The sequence below is a fragment of the Cryptomeria japonica genome, chromosome 7, assembly GCF_030272615.1.
Source record: "Cryptomeria japonica chromosome 7, Sugi_1.0, whole genome shotgun sequence".
Classification (NCBI taxonomy): Eukaryota; Viridiplantae; Streptophyta; class Pinopsida; order Cupressales; family Cupressaceae; genus Cryptomeria; species Cryptomeria japonica.
The window spans coordinates 191,304,644-191,322,874 of NC_081411.1; positions in this window are offsets into that span (position 1 = coordinate 191,304,644).

Consider the following 18,231-nt stretch of genomic DNA (forward strand, 5'->3'; position numbering starts at 1 on the left):
AAATATTTATTCATTGTAGCAAAGAAGGTGTTCTATGAGAGTTGAGAAACACAACATCATGGGATCCTAAAGATCTTCTACAAGCTGAATAATCTGTTCCAAGGAGAAGCAAGAAAGCAAAAATAACTAAAAGCAAAAATACAGAAGAACATGCTCAAAAGATGAGAGATCAATATTCACAAAATGTGTAATGTGATTATGATACAGAGAAAAGAAAATTAACCTCTAATAGGTCAAGAAACCCTTAAAGGGAAAACCTAGGCTTGAACATAATAATTAATAAAAGAATTAATTATTATGCACCTAATGTTAGCTTAAGTGTAAAAAGAGATAATAGGGAACTTAAAGAATTAAACAAATATTATTTAATTAATCAAGTAAAGACCCGATTACTCTAACATCCCCGCTTAAGCTATACTTAGGGAGAAGCTAAAACCTAGAATAGCTACTGAAAGCATGAAAGATGGGTCCTGACAACAAGGCCTAATCAGGTACCCAAATACAAAGAAATCTCTATGAAATAGAGAAAAAGGAGAAAATCCAGTGGGAAAAAAGTCATCTCCAAAAAGAGATGAAAGAACATGTTGAAAGAAGAAGGAAGGAAGGCCTCATAAAGACCCCCAAAGGACAACCTTCTTCACCCCAAGCATAGAGCCCAACTGAAGATAGTGCGGCGATGCAAAAGGTTTTGTGAAGATGTTTGCAACCTTCTTGGTAGTGGGAATGTACTCTAGAATGAGAGAATCATCCTAAATCAATTGGCGGATGAAATGCATGTGAAGCTCAATGTTCTTCATTTGTTGATGGTCTACTAGGTTGAGAGAAATATGAATAGCACTCTAATTGTCGCACCAAAGAACAGTGGGACTATCAGGAGGAAAATCAAACTTAGTCATCAACTATCGAAGCCATAAGATCTCCTGACTAGCGAGCACAATAGCTCAGTACTTAGCCTCTGTAGATGATAATGCATGAGCAGTCTTCTTCTTGCTAGACCATGTGATAGGACCAAAGCCAAGATAGAAAAAAAAGCCAAAAGTAGACTTCTGATCAATGACATCACCAACCCAATCTGAGTCGGTGTAGCCAACAATGTGAGGTTCCCCTGATGTGTAGTGAATGCCATTAGAACTAGAGCCCTAAATATACCATAGGATATGTTTGGGAGCTTACTAATTACTCTCATAAGGATCATGGGAGAATCGAGAGACAAGGCCAACTGCAAAGGAAAGATCAGGACGGTTGTGAGTTAGGTACAACAAACTGCCAACCAACTGCCTATAAAGTGTAGAATCTACTAAAGGAGTGGGACAAGTAGGAATCAAAACAACCCCTGACTGAAAAGTAGTGGGATCAAGCTTGCAATCAAGCATACCAAAGCACCAAATCATGTCAAGAGCATACTTTTGCTGGTAAATGTAGATCCCATTGGAAGACTGAATCACCTGAAGACTAAGTAAATATTGTAGATGACTAAGGTATGTCACCTCAAACTAGTCCATCAAGGGTCACTGAATATGCTGAATCATAGAGGATGAGCTATCTGTGATGAGGAGATCATCAATATAGAGCACAAGAATTAGGATCTCACCCTCAAGAAGCTGAATATACACTATGTGATCAAAATGACTACGGGTGAAACCAGTGGAGAGAAAGAAAGAATCCATCTTCTCATACCAAGCCCGAGGGGCCTATTTGAGACCATACAATGAACTCCTAAGTCTGTAAACCAAAGAATTGTCCTGCACAAATCCCTGAGGCTGCTCCATGTAGATTTCCTCTTGTAGGTTCCCATGCAAGAAGGCACGCTTCACATCCATTTGAAAAACAAGCCATCCCTAAGAAGTTGCAAGAGAGAGTACAAAGCAAATAGAGTTCATCTTAGCGACAAGGGCAAAGGTCTCAGAATAATCAATACCCTCAACCTATGAGAAACCCTTCGCAAAAAAATGTGCTTTATACTTATCGAGGGAACCATCAGCAACATACTTAGTGTGATACAACCAGCAGTACCTAACCACCTTTCTGCCCTTACGAAGAGGATAGAGATCCCAAGTATGATTCCTCATCAAAGAAGAATACTTCTCCTCCATAGCACAGTCCCACTCACACTATCTTGTAGCCTTTGAAAACTTTGGAGGATCGTCTGAAATGGCATGACTCAAAAAACTAGAACACACAATATGAGAATAGGTGCGACAAGTATTTGAAGGATCATCAGACATAGAACCTACCACCTCAATAGTAAAGCAAGACCACTTGGGCATCTAAGGTGGAGAAGGTGGAGGTGGGGATGGTGGATGATTAGAACCATCATCAGAATCATCCTCAAAATAATCCCAAAGAGATGTAGAAGGAGTAGGTAGAGGAGTCGACACTGGAGTCAGGGTATCCACTGTGGGAAGGCACTTATCAAACTAAATATCCCATAAAAATAGGACCTCTCTGGAAGCAGGATCAAACAACCTATATGCCTTAACATCCTCATAGTAGCCAACAAAAATGAGGGGTCGGCTCTTCCGCTCCATGGCTTTCCTCTGAGAATCAAGAATAAAAGCCCATGCCTCACTGCTAAATACTCAGAAAAAAGAAACATCAGGCTTGTCATAGAGACCAAGCCTCCTCAGGAGTCATATGTCGAATAGACTTGTGAAGCATCCAATTCTGAATATAGTTGGTACAATTGACTACCTCAGCCCAAAAAAATGAATCCATGGACCTGGACTAAATCATACAATTCTCCATCTCTCATAAATTTTTGTTCTTGCACTCAACGACACCATTCTGCTAAGGGGTGTGGGAACTGTAAACTGATGTTGCGAACCATGCTCAGTGCAAAAATATCTTAAAGCCTAATTCACATACTCTCCCCATTATCTATACATATTCGTCAAATAGAACAACCAAACTGCTCCTCTACAAAAGTCTTGAAGATTCGAAATGAATCAAAGACATCAGACTTGTACTTAAGAAAGTACACCCATGTGTGTTTGGAGAAGTCATTAATAAAAGTGAGTACATACTTGGCCCTAGAAAAAGAAGGAGTGGGAAATGACATAAGATCACTGTGAATCAACTCCAAGGGTGTCAAAGCACAAGAGGCTCTTTCCTTTGGAAAGGGATCTCTGTCATGCTTGTCAAGCACACAACCATGACAAACACCATCAGTGTAGGAAATCTTTCGGAGCCCAAGAATAAGTGCCTGTGTACTCATCTACTAAAGATATATGTAATTGACATGGCCCAAGCACTCATGCCAAAGCTTCCTCACTGAATCTACATGTGCTATAATAGACAAACTTGCACCTGCAGAGGGCTCAAATCCATCAAATCTATATAGATGAGATGCAATATCAACACTTGTAGTAGCCACAACCAAATCAGAGTCATGGAGGTCCCGAATAACCACATCATATGGTGAGAACTCAACTATCTTACCAGAGCCAGAATGGCAATTTTGATAAATGGATAGGAGGTTCGTTGAGATGTCAGGGACAACCAGAACATCCTACAGAGTACCCCCATCCAAAGAGACAAAACTTGAACCCAATACTGAAAGTTGAACTGAGTCACCCATTGCAATCTGTGAAGTACCACAAGAGGCAAGAGAAGTAAACAACTATTGAGTGTGAGTCACATGGTGAGAAGAACTAGAATCAAGTATCTATGTGGACCCATACATCGAAGCTCAAGAAGTGAGAGCATGACCTTTCCCTCTAGAAGGAGAAGATGCCTGAGATGAGGCGATGTGATGCTATTGCATGGCTTCTTCTAAAGCCTCTAAGCTTTTCCAACACCTGGAAACTGGATGTCCTTCCTTGCCACAAAAATTGCAAGTGTCTCCTAATTTCTTCTTAGTCTTGGAGGAAGACTCACTAGACTGTGAAGATTTCCCATGTTTTGGAGGAAATGGTGGTTTAGAATTAGACTTAGGAGGAGGCTTGGAAGAATGCTCACTACCAATAGAATTATTCTTGGGCTTCGGTTTCTGCTTTTGCTTCTCCTTAGAAGACTGAGAAACCAATGCTTTATTCTTGGATCCTGAGAGCATATCCAACTGAGAAAGACAAGACTTTTCATGAGACAGATGCTCACACAAAACATCAAAGGTAGGCATGGTGAAACAAGCACCCAAGCTATCCATGGTGGAGTTGAAAGCAAAGGCAAAAAATTGAAAAAATGACCCCAAAGCTTTGAAAGAATCAAGTGAATGCACTCTGTGTCTGTCTTGGTCTTGCCACATCCCTGAAGAATAGATCTGGTAGTCTTGAACTTGTTCAAAAAATCATCAATGGTGGGAAAGGAATCAAGTGACAAGGAAACCAATTCTGCCTCAATCTATAATGCCTAAATCTCATTAACCCTTCTGAAGAGAGACTCAAACTTCAACCACATAGCCTGAGGAGTGAACAACTCATCAAGGTGAAATAGGAGACTATTAGAGACATGCAAAGAGAGAAAACCCATGGCCTCATCCATCGTGTTTCTATGCTGAAGAAGCTCATAAGGATGCCGCAAGAGAGGTTGAACCTCATCCAAACAGGAACACAACCATCATGCCTAGAGAAGCCTCATGATGTGGGGCTTCCAGGTGTGATAGTTATGTGAAGTCAACAACTCAACTGAAGGATCTACCATGGAAAGAAAAACTCTGCACCTGCACCTGCTTGTTGGTTTTTTTTTATTATGTGATCTTTTAGAATAGACAGAAGATGCAGAAGGACACCACTGAAGCATGAAATAGCTGCAAACACTATTGAAGAGTAACTACTAATCTGAAGAACCTCCACTAAAATAGAACATGACCAAGTAGAGAATATTGTAATATACATGAGTGCCCTCAAATGACACTACTCGAATCAGATGACAAACAAGGGCAAATAACTGAACTCAAAGATATAGATGGTATGAGTCACCAAAGCCTAAAGAGATGATCAATCAAACCAAGGAAGCATTATAACCAATAGGATAAACTTCCCCATAATGCTGGAAAAAGGGAGAGGGACAGGTACATTGAAAAGAATGACCAACAAGAACTGCACGACAAAGAATCAGGAACATCAAAGGCATAGAGAAAGTACATAGTGTCGTGGAAGGAACACTCACTTGACACACAACATGGGGTGAATGTCATGGAAGGAACACTCACTGGGCAAAGGTAGATGGAAATTAAAAGGCAAACACCAACCCCCTCATGGCACTTTATAAGTAGTGCATGTACAATAAGGCACAAGATGTGTAGGATCCCAAGTAAACAATGCATGATGGCATTTTATCTTAGTGCATTTGCATAAAATAAGCTACAATGATAAGAAGACTAGAAATAGAAAGGGGAACCAAAATAGAGACATCCTACTCAGAGAAGAGATCCCAGGACATGAAACAACCAAGATATCCACAGAGTGCTGAAAAAGAAAAAAAAATTGAAGAAAATATACCTGGAGCATAATCTGGAAATAAAACTCATATGGCTAGAAAGTAAACAAGACAAGCTTTCCAACAATATAAAGCTTTCCAAAAACGGAGTTCGGATGCTCATTCTATGGTTCCCGGAGTGCAAAAAAGAGACCCCACTTTGATTGGAGAAAAAAACATAGTCAAAAAGAAAAATTAGAAAAACATTCCAATATCACAAGGTCAGATTCAGAACTAGCTTTCCAATGCCTATTCATTTTCAAAAAAATGACTCCGTTTGCCCAAGTTATGAGGAAAAAACCAAACCCCCCTTCAAAACAAGAGGGAGGGGTAGTTTGGTGGTAGGGTCAGGTGGAGGTTACCCATGGGTGATGCAGTGGTGGTGGCCGGGTGGCACGATGGTGGCTAGGTGGTGGGTTCCGATGGGCACGGGTGTATAGGGAGCGGGCGGCAAAGCTGAGGCTGGTGGGGGCCAGTGGATGCTATGATGGTGGTGGTAGGGAAGGTGGGGCCACCAAGAAGGTAGGGGCCACTAAGAAGGTGGGGCCACCGAGCATGGCAGGGGGCCCCATGGTACCTTGTGTACTATGGGGAACCCCCCAAAAAATTTTGATTTTTCCAAAAAATAAAAACCTTCTTTTTTCGCTTTTTTTTACAATAATATTTGGATTTTTTACTTTTGTCAATTTTTTTCAAAAAATAAAAAAATTGGATTGCATGCCATAAAAAGGACAAAAACCAATTTTTTTTTAATTTTGTTTCTTGAACTGCATGCTAGGGTCGTACGGTCTGGTATAGAAGAAAAAAATGCCCCTAGATGCTCAGGAGTCAAAACTAGGCAAGTTTTATATGACTATAGGGGTTTTTGGGCCTTTTTAGCACAATGGTGAGGTCCATTTAGGCCCTAAGTGCTTAGGAAAAAGGGTCTTTTCTAGTTCACATTGACCTGGCTGTCAAAATTTCTCATCTAATTGCCATTTGGTCTAGGATTCATATGTGGTACTGGATTATTTGCTCCATATCTACATTCAACTGATCTATATCCATACATTTTACATGTGAAGCAATGACCTTCAAATTTCTTGGACACATACCTTGCATTTCCATTAGGTTTGTCTTTGCAAACATTTGTAGTGTGACTAGGTTTATGGCAAACAAAACAAACAGGTTTAAAAACCTTCTTACAAGTAGGATTTTTGGCCTTAGGAGCATATTTGTTCTTATGAGTGTTTCTCTTGGTACCAAAGGATTCGCCTTTTTTAGATGTGTGAAAACCAAGTCCAGAGGTATCACCATTCATCCTTTGTGATTGAATTTTCTGTTCTAGCAAGGTAGAACTTATATTGAACTTTTCCAATTTCCCATTCGCTTCAGTGAGATGTCAGGTGAGATCTTCATTATGTTCTGATAGGTTCTCTCTCAGAGATGATGCTAATTCAAGATCTAGCTATAGGTTCTCTTTTTCTTCTCTCTTTGCATTCAAATGCTCATGCAAAGTGGCATTCTCTTTCTTAACCTTGGAAATCTCATGATCTCTTTCCTTGATGAGATCTTCAGCAGTTCTCCTAGCTTCCAGTTTCTGACTCATGTGGATAGTAAGACCTTCTAGCCTCATCTAAAGAACTATTATCAGATATTTCTAATAATTGTTTAGTTATCTCTCTCCTTTTGACTTGAGAAGCTTTCAGTTTGACCCTTAGGGTTTCAAGCTCATTCCTACCAGCCTCAAGCTCTCTATCCATCTCAAAGTAGCTCATATCCCCATGCTAGCTTTAGGGTTTCCTTCCAAGCAATTAGGATTTAAAGAAGTTACACTCTGATACCAATTGATGGACTTGTAAAGCACTGAGAGGGGGGGTGAATTAGTGATACCAAAACTAGTACTACATTAAACACTGACTGGTAGATGAACATGACAAGTTTATTAAACAATACGAATGCAACAAAAAATGATATAAAACATCCACAATAAGTAAAACATCCACCATAACACAAGTGTTTATATGTGGAAAACACAAATAGCTAAAAACAATGGTGAGATGAAACTCAAAAGTTAATTATATGTAGTAATAGATAACTGACCAGTTAGGGTCTACAAAGTGCTCTGCTAGGAGAGAATCTTGTTAAAGATCCCAAAGCTTAATTAAAAGCTATACGTTGTAAAAGTTAGTACCCTATAAGGAGTAGCCTCGATGGAGGATTTCTAAATCCAAACTAATGGATCACTTGGTTAGAGGATTTGAATAATGAAGCTTGTTAGAGCTTACCTAGTTAGGGAATTCGACTATTGCAGTGATTAGAAAACAATAGGTGGTGTGATCTAGTAGTAGCATAGCTTGCTTGTATAGATCCTCTTCTATGCACTTAACACTTCTTTACCAACATACTATGTGACTTAACACTTCTACCTTCACACATAACATATCACTTTTTCTCATACAAAATAATTCATTGTGATGTCAATATATAGACATTTAGATTTCATGTCGGCCTCTAGAAACCATAACACAATTACCTAGGTGCAGTGTATCTGGTCAAGCAATCATATCTCATCACAAAAATACTGCCAAAACTCACTGGTAAGGATAGCTCATCACATAATTAATGAATATCAATTGGAACAATCAATACTGGTTGGAGTTAATCATATAAACCGTTTATCATTTGATGCTCGTGTGATAATATCCACTAGATCTTCATGTTGATGTTGAGTTATGTATAACCACTGGTTGTCTCCATGTATATAGTAGTTGTCACCATGTACCAGTTAGATATAAAACTCTAGTATACCGGTTGTAGTATAAACAACTTTGAAGTCACACTAGTAGACAATATGAACATATGTGTGTGTATGTGTTTCATCAATGACAACATATGATGAAGTTATTCATTACAATCATTATCAAGCCAATAGTTGTAATATCCTTTGCTTATTTTTGGTAATAAATGATGGTTTTGATTCAAGGAATATTGTCAAATAAGTCGGTCACAATCTGAAATTTATCATAAACTAATTGCAAACATCTAGGAAATATATAACAAGCTAACCAATAAAGAAAAAAACTCAAATTTGCATCAATTATGAAGTTGACAATTTGTCAAATGATTGTAATACATGTTTTAGAAATAATGAAGTCTGAAGTAGACTACTGTTGCAACTAATTTTCAGATTCTATTTCAGACTTTCTAAGTTGAACACTGTCAATTATTGATGCAAGACAAGATGTGACTAAAACTATAATGGCTGCCTCTTAAGTTTTTGAACACCAATACCATAGAAAATAGTTGTGTTGATAAAAATGAATGTTGAAAAACCTAGTTTTGGGATGCCAAATTGAAGAGGAGGCTGTGGTAATGAAGACTATTTTTAATTGGATTTTTTTGATCCTTTAGATGAAAAATCACCTCCTTGTTCGAGGTTGCCTTCTGACCTTGGATTGCACATGTAAAATAAAATAATATCATCAGTCTTCCACCCCAAATGTCTGACAGAAATGATAGTCTCAGCAACATGAAATGAATGAATGAATACCCACAAAATTTTGACCTTCTAGTTATGAGAAAAGAACAAAAAATATAGGACTAAATAGGTTTGATGGACCTCAATGGAAGACCTAGGATGTATCTCATAAAACACCTTCAATAACATTCAAGATTACCCTAAATAAATTGCCTATCTCCTCCTCAAAGTGCAGATGCAGAGGGCATCAAGAGATAATAAGGATGAAGTATGTCTCCATATTATTCTCCATGAATATCTCTACAAAACTCAATAAGCTCCCATGTGAAGGAATGAATATCCCTCACTCTCAATTGCAACCCTTTGAAGGAACTTTCACCATCTTAGTTATGTCGATCAAAGAGAGTTATCATTCTCTATGACTGAAAATGAACTGCAAAAACACTTGGCTCCACAAGCTATCAAGGAAAGAAGATTTCAAATATTTGATGATCCAACAATGACCCTACCCCCTCTATTTATTATTTTCTCCAAGAGGTCGGCCACTTTCTTGAATATTACTTTTTTAATAAAGTAATATTTAATTTCACTTTAAATAATATTAAAATATCATTATAATATAAAGTTCAAATAACATCATACATGAAAGTACATTATTTCACCCAAAATTATATAAAAACCAAATGTGAAGCTGCAAGTACTACCCAAGCATCCCTATCATCGACTCCTTGGCCTACAAGGGTCAAGTAATAGGCCAAACTCCATCAATGTCGAAGTACTAGTGAGAAGGGGACATTACAATTCGCCCTCCCTAAAATTGGTTGTCCCCAAGCAATCTCCATTCTCAAACAAAATGCTCTGAAGAATCATTCCACTTGGGTCCCAAGGGAAGAACTATGTAATGCCCCCTAATATCACCAACTAATTCGTATAACACCAACACCATTAACACTGACAACACTTTCATAACCAAATCAATTCTAGTCATAGGTGTCACCAGAGCATTAGCATCATGAGGAAGCAACTCATAGTGCTGTCAAAGTTTGCTTCCCAATTCTACATGAAACAATCTATCATACAAACTATCAAGCATATGTGCCACTGAACTGTGCATCTCAAATAGGTCATGTACATGAGGATCAAATGTAAAATTGTACACACTCACTATGTACACCTCAAAAACCTCCTCTGTGAGCTCTGTCTAAAATCCAAATAAACTAAAAGGATCCCAAAGACTATGATTATTGCTCATCTCAGGACTAAGGTCAAAAGAATGGTCAACATATAACTCGAAGAGAGGATTATCATAAGAAATTGTAGAATCTACCTAAAACAAGGGATTGTTAACAAACTAAACAATACCTCCATGCTGATCTAAATCATACCACCCTGTACCCCTCGATTTATGTGCATACGCGAACCCATCCTGAATCATCTCACACTCCTCCTGAATAACCTCATTCTTAATCTTCCTACTCTTCTCTCTACAAAGAGATAGAATATAGGATCCCGTCTGCAATCCCCCTCAATACATAATTCTAGTTATTCAATTAAAATTTCATTTCCAAATTAGGTGCGTTGATGGTAAATTCTCCTATGTCTTGGAGCCATCTCATGCCCAAAACAATGTTCACTCCACCCATGTTGACTACATAGAAGTCATCTTGTAGCTCATAATCATTCAACAGTAAGGTGAGATTACATATCCACCTAGTGCATGTAAGGGTATATCCATCTACAACTCTAACTCTAAATCCATTGAAGTCCTTTGTCTAAAGTCTGTGTCTAGCCATAAATCCCTCATCGATAAAATTATGTGTTGCTTTAGTGTCAAGCATATAAATGAAATTTTTTCCATTGAATGTTCCCCTAAATCATAATGAAATCTCATCCTGCACATTAGCAAATAATGCAATAGGAGATAAATTCCCATAATGCCCAAAATCCATTGAATATTTTCCACCCTGATCATCCCCTAAAGTAGTTGGTTGATCTGAAATTTCAGAATCAAAATCCTCATAATATGCTCACATTATAAAATTTTCCTTGCCCTTAGGCCTCAAAGGGAAATCATGCTCCCTGCTATAAGGCTCCTTGCACCAAAAAAACAATTTGTTTCTCCTTAACTCCTCCTATGCCTTCTCATCCACCAGGGTTGCTGATTTCATTTTATTATCAACAAATTGTTGAGGATTAACATTTTTGGTAGAAGGAACATCTTTATGCGAACTCCATACTTCTAGCCTTCTTCATTGCTTTCTGTAATAATGGTGGCTCAAAATAATGTAACCAACCTCTTAATGGTTCTATAAAACCTTTAGTGAACAAGACTACTAATATACTCTCACTAATATTGGGAACCATTATTCATAACCTTTGAAAATCAGCAACATATGTTTCAATATTTCCATGTTTCTTCAATTGTGCCGATTCCCAGAAACTCACTTCAGGATCCTTCACATCAAAAATCTCTATCAATCTATTAGTTAATTTATCATAAGTGGTAATGATATTATGAGCAAGAGTGATCAAACTGTGGTACCACCATTCATGAGAAGCTCCCTCCAAGTGTAGTGTAGAAAATTTGATAGTGTCCTCTTCAGGCATTGGTTTCAATGAAAGGTAGTTATCAAGACTTTGTACGCATGCTCTAGTTGTACACTTACTACTTCCATCAAAATTAGCCAATGTAATCTTAACAAGAGCTTGCTGATAATGTATTCTTGTTGGAGCATATTGTTCATTTCTTCCTCCATTTCTCTTATTCCTTTGATTCATAAATTGATCAAAGGTCCATTGTTCTCTCAAATACGGAGGTAAGGTACTATACTCCAAGTAAACCTGCCTTGCTTCATCTCTTAAAGGTACAGTTACAAAAAACTTGTTTTTTTTTCTTCTCTTTGATTAAATTTAGGAAAAAGAGGTCTACAGGTTGATCCTCTAGTGATTGTAGTGTGTTGGATAGTTCTTTCTCCTCTATGGTTACCATCGTTTCCATTGAATCCACTATGTTTAGCTGTCTTGTGTTATTGATGATGATTTTGGGCTTCTTGTTGACCCATTATTGCAAGTAAGCATGTTAGCATGTCAAGAATTTCATCGAACTTCTTTTCCATTATCTCTTCCTTTTCCTCCATGGAAATTCTAGTGCCTTCTGACATGGTTTCAACTGCTTTGTCGATATTCCTTTTTCTTAGAGCCTCTTAAAAAGTATCTACTTTAGGAACTTGTGGATTTTGATACTATTGTCTTCTTAATTATCTATTATATTGTCCGACGTACTAATCATAGGATGCCAGGAAAATAGCTCTGATACCACTATAATATCCCTTTCTTATTTATGGTAAGAAATTATGGTTTTGGTTCAAGGAATGTTGTCAAACAAGTCACATACAATTTGAAGGTTATCATAAAATAAATGCAAGCATCTAGGAAACATATAACAAGCTAACTAGCACTGCCGCTACAACTAATATTTAGATTCTATTTTAGACAGTTTAAGATGAACAATGTCAATTATTGATGCAAGACAAGATGTGATTGAAACTATAATGGCTTCCTCTTAATTTTTTGAACACCAGCACCACAAAAAATAATTGTGTCAATAACAATGAATTCTCAAAAACCTAGTTTAGAGATGTTGAATTGAAGAGGAGACTGCGCCAATGAAGACTAGTTTTTATTGGGTTTTTCTAAGCCTTTAGATGCAAAATTGCCCCCTTGTTAGAGGCTACCTTCTGCTCTTGGATTGAAGATACAAAATAAAATATTATCAATAGTCTTCCACCCCAAATGCATGATGGAAATGATTCTCTCGGCAACACAAAATGAATGAACCAATACCCACAAAATTTAGACCTTCAAGTTATGAGAAAAGAACAAAAACTATAGGAAATCATATGTCTAATGGACCTCCATGGAAAATATGGGATGTATCTCAGAAAAAACCTTCAATATTCCCCTAAATAAATCACCTGTCTCCTCAAAGTGTAGATGCAAAGGGCATCAAAAGATCATAAAGATGAAGTATGTCTCCATATTATTCTCCATCAATATCTCTACAAAAATCAATAAGCTTCCACGTCAAGGACTAAAATATCCCTCACTCTCAATTGCAACCCTTCAGAGGATCTCTCACCATCTTAGTTATGCCAATAAAAGATAGTTGTTATTCTCTATGACTGAAAATGAACTGCATAAATCCTTGGCTCCCCAAGCTATCAAGCAAAGAAGATGCCAAATATTTGATGATCAAACAATGAGCCTACACCCTCGATTGATTCTTTTTTTTCCAAGAGGTCGGCCACCTTCTAGAACATTCATTTTTTAATAAAATAATATTCAATTATTCTTTAAATAATATTTAAATATCATTAATCAAATTATTTTAATAATAATGGGTGAAATTTCACATTCTAGGGTTTGGATGCAAAATTCTAGCTGGAGCGAAGATGCCCTCGATGATCATCTTCCTCACTTGGATCCCTTTGGTCTGCAAGATGATCATGCACCTCAATGGGTGTTTCAGAATGGCAAGTGGGTTGATGTGCTTGCTCTTGAGAAGCAAGAATAGCATCATAGGGGTAGTGGTTGGCCAAGATCAAATTACTTCAAGGGTTTCTTTTGTTCACAAAATAGGAGAGTATCTAACCATAATCCAAAAGCCTCTTGGGATTTACCTTTGATTTTTAGATGAAATGGGGGGTCTGGAAATAACCCTAAAAATAATGCAAGCTCTAGCAAGGTGATGGTCAAAAAATCCATAGGGATTTTATGGCCATTTATGGCTACTGTAGTGACTCTTGATAAGGGCAAGTCTTTGGGTAAGGAGAATTTGGTGGATAAGGTATGGCTGATGATTCCCTATATATATGTGAGTGAAGCTCCATTGGATAAGAAGGATAGGGATTTGCATTTTTTGCTTGTTTTTATTTAGGTTTGGGGAGATAATATTATGCTATCAAAGCTTCATCATAAGATTCATGAATTTTGGTATGGTACACTTTATTTTCACGTTATCTCTTCAATTTCTTTCATTGTTATTTTTTATTTTGAGGGTGCTAAACAAAAGGCCCTTGAAAATCCATTTTTCTAGTTTCGTCATAGTTTAGTTTTGGTAGAAAGTTGGAAACCTTTTTTCTTAACACCTCAGGATATTTTTAAAACTATCCCTACTTGGTTTTCGCTTCCTAGTCTTTCGTATGAATTTTTTGATCTTGATATTTTGCAAAGAATTGGGGATTCCTTTGAAAATAATTTGCATTGGCATTTGGTATTTGAGGATAGGGTTTTTAAGGGTTAAGATTTGTGTGTTACTTAGCTCGTCATTTGTGGTTCCTTGCAAATGTAATTTAAAGTCTATTGATGGGATTTGGAGGTAGAACATTGTTCGTGATTCTGACTGGTTTTTACAGTCATTTGTGGTTATGGATTCTCCTTTATTTGTTACCCTAAAAGGTTTATTGTTTGGTAATAAGGTGGTTCGGCCTTCAAACCCTGCTAATAAAGGTGTCGGTAACCTTGAATCTTCTATTTGTCATGAAAATTGGATGCACCTTGATTCCCATCATATTTTCCCATTGATGTTAAATGATTCTATAGGGGCTTCTGGTCAGAAGAAAATTTTCCCTTTTGGGGATGTCTCTCTCCCTGTTAGGGATGTTTTGCATAAATCTAATGATCTTGATGGAATGGAATCTCACTTAGGGCTCCCTAATGAGGGGGGAATGCTTATGAACACTTCTACACCTGCCCAAGAAATCGGGGGAGGATTGCCTAAGGAGGAGTCCGACCCTTTGGTTCATGGATTTGATTCATCTTTTGTTGCTCTAGATGAGGGCTTAATTTCTCAAGTTCAACAGCTTCTATCCAAATATAATATCACTCTGAATCATTATGTTACTAACAAGGTGGTTGATGCGATTGATCAAGATTTGATTAATTTGAATTCTTCCTTGTTTATCCCTTTGACTTCCAATCCCTTTGAAATTCTATCTCGGGATAAAGCTCTAGATTGTGAGGGTTTTTTGTGTGAGGATAATAAAGTAGGATTTGATCCTGTAATTAAAAAGCCTTTAGTACAAACTCCTTTGTCTCCTTCCTCTTTGTTAGTTTCTCCTTTGAAGCGGGGTAGGATGCCAAAGGCATTTTATACTAAGTTGGAAATAGATGTTGGAATCCAGTCTACTCTCTTGAGTTCGGGTTCTGGTTCTGCGAAGAGGAAATAGAAGTTTAGCCTTCCTTTTATAAGGTTTGTTGCTACCAAATGCAGTCTTCAAGCATCTTTTGGGGTGGGTAAACATGGTCTCGGTGATTCTCTTAAAAAGAGGGGAGACAATGCCTCCCCTTGAGGCTAATGAAGGTCATTTCTTGGAATGTTAGGGGCTTAAACACCCCTAACAAGAGATTCTTGATTAAGTTGCAGTTGGACTTAATGAAGTGTGATGTTCTTATGTTGCAAGAAACTAAATTGAGTGTGAAAGGTGCTGATTTTTTGTTTTCTAAATGGAAGGCTTGGAAATTTTGTGTTTCCCCCTCTGTGGGCGCTTCTGGAGGTTTAGCTTTCCTTTGGAATGATGTTACTACTAAATTATCTCTAGTTGTTTATGCTCCTTTCTAGATGTTGCCTTTGGTAAAAAGTAGGGTTTCTAATGTTAAATTATCATTATCTAATATTTATGGTCTAATGTCTATCTTGGGGAAAAGATATCTTTGGGATTCTTTAACTATTATGTCCTCCCCCCTTCAGGGGAAGTTTGTGATCTTTGGCAGAGATTTTAATGCAATTTCTTGTGAGGATGATAAAATTGGGGGCATTTTACCTAACAAACGTATTGTGGTTGATTTTAATACTTTCATTCAGAATAATTGTTTATTGGATTGTCAAAATTTAAATGGTCCTTTTACTTGGACAAACATGCAAAAAGATTTTTCATAGATTGCTGAAAGACTTGACTACATTTTTATTTCTAAAAATTGGATTTCTTCGGATGTGGATGGTGTTGATATGGTTTTGCATAACTCAGGCTCTGATCACTTCCCAATTATGTTGTCTTTCTTAGATGATAGGGCTCCTAGAAAAGATTCGTTTAAATTTGAGCCTATGTGGTTTAGAGATCCTACTTTTCTAATGCTCTTGGAATCTTGGTGGGCTTCAACCCCTTTTATCTCTGGAACTAGAATGTCTTGTTTTGTCAAAAAGCTCTCTTTTATTAAAGATAAGATAAAGTCATGGAATGTCTTGTATTTTAAAATAATGTTTTCTGAGAAATCTATAATTCAGAGGGAGCTTGAAGCTTTAAATACTATGGTTATGAATATTGGGATGGACTTTGCTACCTTTGCTAAGCATAAATTGCTAAATTCTGAGCTTGAGGAAATTCTTTATCATGAAGAAATCTATTGCTGGTAGAAGTCTAGGGACTTATGGCTTGTTGAAGGAGATAGGAACACTAAATTTTTCCATTCCTCTACTAAAATGAAACATCAGAGGAGTAGGATTTCTTGTATTCAAGACTCTTTTGGGATCTTTCTTTCTGAGGAGAAAGATATTGCTTATGAGGCTATTAGGTTCTTTAAATCCTTGTTGACTAAAGAAACTTCTGCTTTTGATGATAGTTTTGCTTCTGCCTTTCCTCAACTTATTTCGGAGGAGGACAATAAAATTCTAATGGCTCCTTTTTCCAGACAAGAGGTTAAAGAGGTTGTTTTCTCTATGGTGCCTGATAAGGCCCTAGGTCTAGATGGTTTTACTACTCTGTTCTTTCAAAAGTGTTGGTCTTTTCTTGGGGATGAGATTCTTCTTGTCTTAGAGGAGGCTAGGTGCAATAGGTCTATTCTAAAAGAATTGAACACTACTCTTATTGCCATCATCCCTAAAATAGAGAATCCTAAGTCTTTTGTTGATTTTCCTCCAATTGGTTTATGTAATACATTATATAAGATAATTACTAAGGCAATCTCTATGAGGCTTGCCAAGATTATCCCCAAGATTATTTTGGGTGAGAAAGGTGGTTTTGTACCTAGTAGGGAAACTATAGAAGGGGCCATTGTGGCACATGAGGTCTTGTATTCTATCTCTCACCTTTCTCTTCCTACTATGATTCTTAAGTTAGATATGATGAAAGCTTATGATAGGGTTAGCTGGCAGGTTCTATCTTATGTTCTTAAAAAGTTTGGTTTTGGGGTCAAGTGGGTGAGATGGATTAATGCATGCATTTCTACTGCTAGTTTTTCAGTGATTTTGAATGGTTTCCCATGTGGTTTTTTTGCTACATCTAGAGGTCTTAGGCAAGGAGATCCTTTGTCTCCTTTCCTGTTTATTATCTTAGCTGAAGCTTTTAGCAGAGCTATCTTGGCAGCAAGGGAGAATGGTCTTTGCAAGGGTATTAGTATTCCAAATATGGTTGTTAGGCACTCACATTGTCTTTTTGTTGATGATACTTTATTGTTTGGCCATGCCACTATGGCTAAGACAAAAGTTATTATTAAGATCATAAGAGATTATTCTGCTTTTTTTGGTCAGAAGGTGAATAGTGTTAAATCTAAGGTTTTTTTCTTAATGTTTATCCCTTGGTATAGTCAAGGTTGGTTAACTTATAGAGATTTAATGTTGGTCCCTTTCCTTGCAAGTATCTAGGGATTCCTTTTTATACTAGTTTTGAAAATCACAACTTTTGGGAAAGAATCTCTTCTTCCATTTCATCAAGGATTGTATCTTGGATTCACAAGTGGCTTACTTTCCTAGGTAAGATAGTGCTTATTAAGGCTATTTTGAATGTGGTTCCTATTTATCTGATGTCATTTTTAGAGGCACCTAAAAAAACAATTATTAATTTGCAGTCAATTATGAAGTCATTCTTGTGGAATGATAGTGTGAGTAGTAGGGCTCAAATACCTTTGTTGGCTTGGGATAAGGTTTTCTCTCTGAAGGACAGGGGAGGTGTTGGTATTAGAGATTTAGGTAAGAAAAATTTGGCTTTAGGAGCTAAGTTAGTGTGAAAATTATATAAACAACCTTCTTCTAAGTGGGCATCAATTTTGTTTGCTAAATATTTAAGAGATTGCCCCAGAGAGACTATTTTTACAGCGTCCTCGCTTCCCAAAGGTTCTACAATTTGGAATTTTATGTCTGAATGTAGATTTGTCATTCTGCCTAGTTTATCTTAGCTTGTGCACAATGGTAGAAAAGCTAAATTTTGGGAGGAGGTTTGGAATTCTTTTTCTGCTTTGACAAGTCTTAGAGATTGGTCGATTCTCATGTCTCAAATAAAGTCTTCTTGGGGAATTTTTGTGGCAGATTATTTTTATTTGGATTCGTCTAGTCCTATGTTGATTGCCAAATGAAAATCAATAGA